At 33.6% G+C, this 10,317-nt stretch overlaps 1 pseudogene; it reads right to left on the bottom strand.

Annotated features, from left to right (window-relative positions):
* Positions 1-5,813: 5,813 nt before the first annotated feature.
* Positions 5,814-8,601, bottom strand: LOC111911998 (E3 ubiquitin-protein ligase SINAT3-like; annotated as a pseudogene).
* Between the last annotated feature and the right edge of the window lie 1,716 nt (positions 8,602-10,317).

Here is a 10,317-nt window from a genome sequence, read left to right as displayed (position 1 = left end):
TGAAAAGTCCAAAAATTTTATCCTAATTTTATCATTTTTTCCGGTTTACCGGTTTTATTACTTATCTGTTTCACTAAAGTCTCATTATTTTACCCTAAGTTGCGAATATGTCCCAAAATAAAATTTATTGATGATTTGGCCATTTTCTCTACGTAACATACATTTTACCGGTTTCATTACTGACCTGGATGCCTAGTCTTTAAATGAGATGATGAGATGGATATGTTGATTTATATAATGCTATGTTTAGCATAAAACTTGGTTTCTTGATGTATAGTATATCTTTATGGAACATAAAATGCATCCAAAGAAGACTATAATAATTACATAAACTAACAACAATTGCGTTATGTTTTACGTTTATAAGAAATATCAAATTGTCTATTTAATCTTATGTAACCCAATATATCCATCTCATCAGACATCAACTCATTTTCTGCCATTTTTTCTTGGAAACACACATCTTATTGGTTTCATTACTGACATAGATACATAGTCATAAATGAGATGGTTATCAAATTTTATAGTAAATGTGACATTATATAACCCATCGTATTCATCTTGTCAACTAATTTAATGACTAGGTGTCTAAGTCAGCAATAAAACCGATAAAATGTACGTTACATGAAGAAAAGGGCCTAATCATTAGTAAATTTTATTTTGGGACTTATTTGCAAATTAGGGTAAACTAATGGGACTTTAGTGAAACATGTAAGCAATCGAATTGGTAAACCGGAAAAAAAGGGTCAAATCGTCATTTTTACTGGTAATTCATACTTTTTCGTAAACAAATTTTAGTTTGGGATTTTTTCGTAAATTAGGGTAAAATTTTACGACTTTTCTGAAGATTTCATTAACTTAATAATGAATTTGTTGAAATATTTTTCTAACGGAAATAAATCGAATAGGTAATTATGATCACTACAAATGCCTATATAATTTTATAATATATTCAACACCTATGAAATATTTATTTTCTTTGAAATTTAAAGTGATTAGAAAATATAGAGAAAAAAATTGTTTAAATATTAACATTATTTATTCAGTACATATGTTCATAAAAAAAATTACCTTATTCAATATTTCCATTTTTTTTATTTATAGGTGATAATTTTGTAATAATTTAAATGAGTAAATAAAACAAGTAAACATAACAAAATATTACCGTTAATTAAATTATATCACATTATTAAAAAGAATAATATTTCATATAGAAGAGAAGTTAATTAAATTTTGATAATAAAAACTATTTACAAAATGGTATAGGCTAGATACATAAAGTCTATCCAAGTCTATACACAAAGTCCAAAAAAAGTTGGATAAAAAGTTGTGACAATAAATATTTTCATACTCCTCTTTTAACAACGACTAGTCTTGTATTTTGTCTTATTTTCATATCTTATATATTATTAATTGAAAAATCAATATTTTAAGATTAATAATTTAGAGAAAAAGTAGGTATACTGATTTTATTATCAACTTTTATTGATTTCTCTTATATATAAATATTTTTCCTTTTATAATTGTAACATAATTTCAACGACAATATTCTTTTTAAATCTATTTGGTTTTATAAAGTATTCTAATTTTAAAAAATTATCATCCATAAGTATAAAATGGTGTAAATTTTTTTAATAAGGTTATTTTTGTTAAGCACATCTTACTAAATAATGTTAATATTTATTTATTGTTAGACACTTTAAGCGTTTATCTACAATACACAAAATATTTAATCACATATAATTATATATTTAATCACATATATTTAATTATATATTTTTAATCACATGCTCCTGAATTATGTACATATGTGTTATCGATTCAATAGTTATTTTTGTCCACATTAATCACATGTGATTAAATACATCCAATTACATGTGATTAAATACATGAGAAAAGTTATTGAATCGAAAATGCCAAAATAATTATTGTCCATATAAATAATATGTGATTAATACATATAATCAAATGTGATTACATACACGATAACAATTATTGAATCAATAATGCGAGAAAAAAAATCATTTCTACATAAATCATATATGATTAAAATACATATAATCACATGTGATTAAATACACAAGAACAACTATTGAATCGAGAAACAAAAATGAGTGTTGTCCACAAAAATTATATGCGATAGGTACATATAATAACATGTTATTATGTGTATCTAATCACATATGATTTATGTGGCTAAGATTCATTTTCACATTCTCGATTCAATAATTGTTTTTTTTTTTCACTTTAACCATATGTGATTAAATACATTTAATCAGATGTGGTTATATGTTTCTAATCACATATGATTTTATTTGGAAAAATGAATATTGTCTATATAAATCATGTGTTTAGATACATACAAGCACATGTGATTACATACATGATAGCAAATATTGAAATAAAAACACAAAAACAAAACATTGTCCAAATTAATCATATGCAATTAAATACATCTAATCACATGTGATTATATGAATCGAATCACATATGATTTAGTGGACGTAGTTCTTTTTCGCTTTGTCGATTGAATAGTTGTTCTCATGTATTTTATCACATGTGATTATATGTTTAATCGCATGTGATTAAGTACATGAGCACACCTATTGAACCGAGAAGGAAAAAATGAATCTTGTCTACCTCAAATCATATGTGATTATATACATATAATCACATGTGATTAAATACATTTAGTCACATACAATTTCTGTATACATGATTCATTTTTGCGTTTTCGATTCAACAGTTTTTGTTTTTCCACATTAATCATATGTGATTAAATACATACAATCACATATTATTATATACATGAGAAAAAATATAGAATAAAAAATGCGAAAACAAATACTATCACTATAAATCATATGTGATTTGATACATATAATCACATGTGATTAAGTACATGAGTACAACTATCGAATTGAGAAAGAAATAATGAATCTTGTCCAAATAAATCATATGTGATTAGGTACATATAATCACATATGATTAAATACATATAATCACATGTGATTATATCAATCTAATCACATATGATTTATGCGAACATAATTCATTTTTGCTTTATGGATTCAATAGTTGTTCTCATGTATTTTAGCACATATGATTATACGTATAATCTTATGTGATTAAGTATATAAGTCCAACTATTGAATCGAGAAGGAAAATATGCATCTTGTCCACCTCAAATCATATATGATTATATACATATAATCATATGTGACTAATTACACAGAAGCAATTATTCAGTCGAAACCGCAAAAATAAATATTGTATACATAAATCATATCTGATTAAATACATATAATGTAACGAACCAAATTCTCTACATTAGTGAAGTTAGTTTTCCATTACTAGAATTAAGCTTTATGTGTGTTTACGAAGAGAGATTGAATGTGCTTAATATATAATAAATAAAAGAAATTAGCTTAATTAGGGTATAAAGGATTTAATCGGGATTCAAATTGTTTATAGGATTTAATTGTTAATTAAATTGTAATAATGTTATTTAATTAATTTTAGATTTTATTCAAGATAATAACATTTAGTGCATAAAAGTTGAAGGGTTGAACTAAATCAAGTTAAAGTGGGAGGTGTATGGCGATCAAGGAACAAATCTCAAGGGACCAAAATCGCGAATTGGGCTTTAAAAGCCATATAAATGAATTAAAGGTTACTTTACGGAGGTTTCTACAAAAATAAATTGAAGACTACGTATTCAGGCCCATGCGTGCATTCCCATGCGACGTTTCCGGTTGCTCGTCGTCCGTTTCTTTCCTCTTCTTCGGTCCGTTTCATTTCGTTTGGGCTGCTGTGGGTTAAACAAAAGGGTTGCACGACCGCTTGTTTGAGTTGTTTCATTACAGCGCAATTGGGAGAGAGAATAGAGAGATAAATCGTGTGCTAGTCTGTGCTCCGGCAAGGGCTTAGCGGTTTCGGGCGAGTGGCTAACTCCAACGAGTTGATCCTGTTTCCGGTAGTTCACTTCTGCAGATCGGTGACCTTCTTGTGTTCTGCTACATCTCCGACGAGAAGGAAACGAGAGGGAGATTCGAGTCAGTCGCGATCTTGGAGACGCACCGAAGCAGAAACATAGAGAAAAACCTGGTATGGTTTGGTTTTCTTCCTTACATGTTAGTACTTTCCTCTGGATGCTACACGAAAAAAAAAAGAACTCTAGATATATTTGATATTTTGGCTATTTAGATGAATGTTTCCCAGTTCCCTCTTGAATAAATTAATATCAATGAGTTTTAGTACAATCGTACATCTAGACCATGCTAGGAGATGCCTTTTGGTGTAAAATCAGAGAGAGGTGAGAAAGACCTCATCTGTGCTACACCAACCTTCCTAGAAAAAAACTATATGTTTTGATCTTTTGTCAATACAATTGCTAATCTACAAATATATTATAATTTTCAACATCTAGTTAGAGAGATGAGGCTTATGGAAGTTGGTTTAACTAAAAAAATATATGCTCAATTGCTCTTGCCGATCACAGCTCGTTAAGGCACATGTCATGGCTGCATAATCATTTTAATTATGCCATGATTTTCTAAGTATCCTATTATTCGTCACCTTAATATCACTAGGTGTTTGTAATATAAATATAAGCTTTAATATAGGTCTATTATGATAAAGATAAAATATTAACTAAGGGAATGTTATAATAATAAATTTATGTTTAATAAAGTGTTAGTGTGATTAAACATAATTATAATTATGTTGAGGTACATGTGAAAAGATGTTAGTTTTAAAGTGGTAAACAATAATCTAAAACACACACTGTGATGTATATAACATCTGTTATTTTAGGTCCATTATGATGTTTAGATTATTAATATGTAATCTTTAGTTGTTAGAACCTAAACTAAATGTTAAACTTATATATGTTTAGGTATTTTTTTTTTTTGAAAAGTTACGAAGATTACAAGTTGAAGTAAAAGGGTAATTCATTCGACGAACATTAAGGTGACTCAATGGACTTTTCATAAACCTTGTACATAGTCGAAAACTACTTTCTGGAAACGGCTCGATTAGTCAAATTAGAATATTATTAATTGTTGATTATGCCTATATGTGCAGTATAAGATATGTCATTGTTTTGCCCTCTGTGACATTTGTATGCTTAGTAAATTTGGTTGATATGCCTATCTTGGTACTTGATACGATTAATTGCAACTATGATATGCTATATGAAATGCTTGATATTTGACTATGATCTTGTTGAGTATCTTCTGCGTATAAATGTTATGAATCTTGATTATGATAATACGAATATTGCATGCTTGTCGATCTTGATTATGATAATACGAATATTGCATGCTTGTACTTGATTTACGATTGATTATGCGGGCTAATGCATAGAGGGCAATGGTAGAACCTAGCACTTAGCATAAACCCTATCCGGATATATTCGAGCCTGGTTGGTTGAAAAATACCTTCTAAGAAAAGAGCTTAAGCCATTTACGAGTTGCTCGGTCTTTCTAGATGCCCGTGCGACACATGGTACACGTACACTTCGGTGTTTGCGGACTGGAGTGGTGTTGGCCATTCGAACGAGGCTTGTACAAACATCACGTAGGTGTTGGGAGGTGGCGGACGAATGCCATCGCTTGTACCAACACCAGAACAACACCACGATGTACTTGTGCATTGCATAGTCGGAGTAGTGAAAGTGGAGTCTTGGGGTCGGTGTGCCGGGTGGGAGTCGCGAACCACCTAAAGCATTTGGTTGGCCAAGCACACAAGTAGCGAACGGGTTTTCCCCTTAGGGTTAGGTATCACTATGAGACTACCTACGCGCTATACGATTATGATAGATTTCTTTGATATGATGATGTACGATTACGATATGATTATGCATGAAATATGATTGATGTTACACTAATGAATGATATGTAAATGGATGATACAAAAATTGAATGATTGAATTTTATGCGAAGGATGATTGATTATTGATTGATATGTCAATTTTGTTTATATGATTATAATTTGAATGATTGACCCGTTAGGGGATGGTATGTTTTCCCTTTGGTTGTGTACAAACTTCTATTGGCTCACGAAGCATTTGCTGACACTTGTTTCTTTGCTTTGTGCCTTTACGATTGGTACAGGTAGCTTTGGAGCTTGGCTTGGTGAGATGGGGTAACTTTTGGGTAGTTTATCATTAGAATAAAGATGCCACTTGGAAACATTATTTAATTTTGAAACTTATGCTTTCGCTACAATTAAATACTTTTGATATTATGGTTTTGAATTGAACGTAACATTGTGGTTTGAAATGTTTTTGAAATAAACAATGTTTACAGTCTTCCGTCGCATTTTCCGTTAAAAGATTTTAAAAATAAATAAACAAAAATTGAGTAAAAGTCATGACGTTACATATAATCACATATGATTATATGTATCCAATCATATATGATTTATGTGGATGAGATTCATTGTCACATTCTCGATTCAATAATTGTTCTTTGTTCACTGTAATCATATGTGATTAAATACATATAATCATATCTGATTATATGTATGTAATCACATATGATTTATATGGACAAAAAATAATAATGTCTATATAAATCATATGTGATTAGATACATATAATCATATATTATTATATACACAAGAACAACTATTTAATCGAGAACACAAAGATAACTATTGTCCATATATATCATATATGATTAATTGCATATAATCACATGTGATTATATGTATCTAATCACATAAAGTTTATGTGGAAATTATTTATTTTCACTTTCTTGATTCAATTGTTGTTCTTATGTGCTTAATTACATGAGATTATATGTATCTAATTAGATATGATTTATATGGACAATATTCATTTCACATTCTTGTTCAATAGTTGTTTTTGTACATTTAGTCACATATGATTTTTGTACACAAGATTCATTTTCGCATTTTTGGTTAAATAGTTTTCTTTTTCCACATTAATCATATGAGATTACTACATACAATCATATATGATTAAATACATAAAAAAATATTGACTCATGAATATTATCACTATAAATCATATGCGATTTGATACATATAATCACATGTGATTAAGTACATGAGTACAACTATTGAATTGAGAAAGAAATAATGAATCTTGTCCACATAAATCATTGTGATTAAATACATATAATCACATGTGATTAAAAATATTAGAACAATTATTGAATCGACACAAGAATAAATTCCATACGAATCATATGTGATTAAATAAATATAATCACATGATTAAATACACAAGAACAACTATTGAATCAACACGTGAAAACAAATATTGTCTATATAATCATATGTGATTAAATACATATAATCACATGTGATTAAATACACGATGCCAATTATTAAATCGAAAGCACAAAAATAAATACGGCCCACGTAAATAATATTTTGACAAAACTTCAAAAATGGTCCCTATGGTTTCCGAAAATATCAAGTTTAGTCCCTAAGTTCAAAAAACCTCACAGATGGTCCCTGTGGTTTCAAAGCTTTTAACAAATGGTCCTTCCGCCTAACTCCGTCAGCCTTCTACCGTTAAGTGAGGGCCATTTTCGTCATTTCAATACACAGGGACCATTTATGAGGTTTTCTCTATTTAAAAAAAAGAAAAAAAATATAATTATTTAATTAAAGGACCCCACCCTCTCTCTCGCTCTCTCTTACAATGAACACAAGAACCTACCCCCTATTTCACCCAAATCCAGCTAAATTGACACACACACAAAGGCTTCAACCCCACTGTCAAGTTAGAATCTGAAACCCACATAGGAGGTCCGATGACCTCCTTTTCACCACTGGAAGCCGTAACATCTCCTAACCCTCCACAATGTGATCATGACTACCATAGCAGTATGCGCGTTGAAGAACAAAATATGTTTGAATCAATGATTATATCCAAAAACACACTCAAATCGGTGCAAATTCTGGAAAATGAAAGATACGAGGGGAGGAAAAACAAAAATCCTAAAATCGGCCTTATTCTCTCTTTTTCTATATAATCAACCCATCATGAGTATCTCTTACCTTCCTATGTCTATCTTTGATACTCCTCAGTGTTCCCTCCCAAATCAACTTCCTCCCGTTGGTTCCGACCTCTAACCTATAGTTGTAATTCCTTGCATCTGCTTCATCCCCCATGAATCGAAGAAGTGCCATGTAAACAGGTGTCATCCCTAGCTGAAACGCCTCAAAGTGAAGACAGAAGTACTGCCCAAAACAATGGAACACCTGCCAAACATAAAACATTACCCCGATAAAGAAAAAGGAAAAAACCCTAAAATCGGAAATCAGAAATCAGGGGAAAAGTTAAGGGAACTCACTGTTAGCATCCAGGTAGTGTTTTCAACTTCACGGGGGTTGGATTTGACATAACTATGGTTAAAAGTACCGCCTGTGTGCATGTCGACTTTGTGGTCGTCTCTGAGATGGGTAACCAAAAAAGGAATGTCTCCGGTGATTGAACATTTAGATCCGGCGTATGGGGAGTTGTATAGTCTGAAGTTACATAAAGCCTCATGCTTGAGTTTGTTGTAAACATGGGAAGATTTTTGGACATCCCAAAGAAATATCTGGTGCACAACTGCACATGTCGGGAGAGAGAGAGAGAGAGAGAGAGAGAGAGAGAGAGACTTTTAATATTATATATATATATATATATATATTTTAAAATAAGGCAAAACTTCATAAACGGTCCCTGTGGTAGTGAAAAGACAAAAATACCCCTTACTTAACGGCCAAAAACTAACGGAGTTAGCGAAAAAGACCAAATGTTAAAAGTTTTGAAACCACAGGGACCATCTGTGAGGTTTTTGAACTTAGGGACTAAACTTGGTATTTTCGGAAACCACATGGACCATTTTTGAAGTTTTGTCTAATATTTTATTAAATACATATAATCACGTGTAGTTATATGTATCTAATCGCATATGATTTACGTGGACAGTATTCATTTTTGTGTTCTCAATTCACTAGTTTTTCATGTGTATTTAATCACATGTGATTATATGTATTTAATAACATATAAATCATATATGATTCGATACATATAATCACATGTGACTCGATAGATATAATCACATGTGACTCGATACATATAATCACATGTGATTATATACAAGAGAAAACCTAATGAATCAAAAACACAATAACAAATCTTTGTAGGTGGGGGTGGTGGAGGTGGGGTGGTGGTGATTGGAGGTGGTAGTGTGTGGTGATGGGTGGTGGTATGTGGTGATGGGTGGTGGTGGGTAGGTAGGTGGTTGCAAGTGGTGGTGATAGTGACGGGTGATGGTTTTGGTTGGGTGGTGATGATGGTGGGCGGTGATGGTAGTGACGAGTGTTGGTTGGTGGTGGTGGTGGTTGGGTGGTTATGAATGGTGGTGGCGGGTAGTGGTGGTTGGGTGGAGATAGTGGTGGGTGGTGGGTAGTTATGAATGGTGGTGGCGGGTAGTGGTGGTTGGGTGGAGATTATGGTAGGTGGCGGTGGTAGGCGATGGTGATGGGTGATGGAGGTAGGTGGTGGTGGTGGTGGTTGGGTGGTGATGGTGGTGGTGGTTAGTGATGGGTGGTAGTGGCGGATAGTGGTTGCTGGTGGAGGGTAGGTGGTGGTGGTGGTGGTGGTTAGTGATGGGTGGTAGGTGGTTATGGTGGTGGTAGCGAGCAGTGGTGATCGTAGTGGAGGTGGTTGGTGGTGGTGGTAGCGAGCAGTGGTGATGGGTGGTGGCGGCGGGTGGTGGTGGTTGGGTGGTGATGGCGGTGAGTGGTGATAGTGGTGGCGGGTGGTGGTTGGTGGTGGGTGAGTGGGTAGTGATGGGTGGTGGTTGGTTGGTGGTGGTGGTTGTTGTGGTGTTTGTGGTTGGGGTGGCGGGTGGTGGTGGGCGGTGATGGGTGGTGGGTAGTAATGTGTGGTGGTGGCGGCTAGTGGTGGTTGGGTGGTGATGGTGGTGGGTGGTGGTGTCAGGCGGTAGTGATGGGTGATGGATGTGGGTGGTGGTTGTGGTTGGGTGGTGATGGTGGCAGCGGGTGGTGGTTGGTAGTGGGTAGTGGGTAGTGAAGGATGGTGGTTGGTGGTGATGGTGGTGGCGGGTGGTGGTGGGTAATGATGGGTGGTAGTAGAGGATGGTGGTTAGTGGTAGTGGTGGGTGGGTGGTGTGTAGTGATGGGTAGTGGGTAGTGGTGGGTGGTTATGGTGGTGGGTAGTGGGTGGTAGGTAGTGGTTATTGGTGGTGGTAGCGGACAGTGGTGATGGGTGGTGGTGGAGGGTGGTGGTGGCGAGTGGTGGTGGTTGGGTGGTGGCGAATCGTG

Source organism: Lactuca sativa, chromosome 7, assembly GCF_002870075.4.
Source record: "Lactuca sativa cultivar Salinas chromosome 7, Lsat_Salinas_v11, whole genome shotgun sequence".
Lineage (NCBI taxonomy): Eukaryota > Viridiplantae > Streptophyta > Magnoliopsida > Asterales > Asteraceae > Lactuca > Lactuca sativa.
Note: the sequence above shows the minus strand (reverse complement) of the source record. Positions and strands in the feature narration are given on the sequence as shown.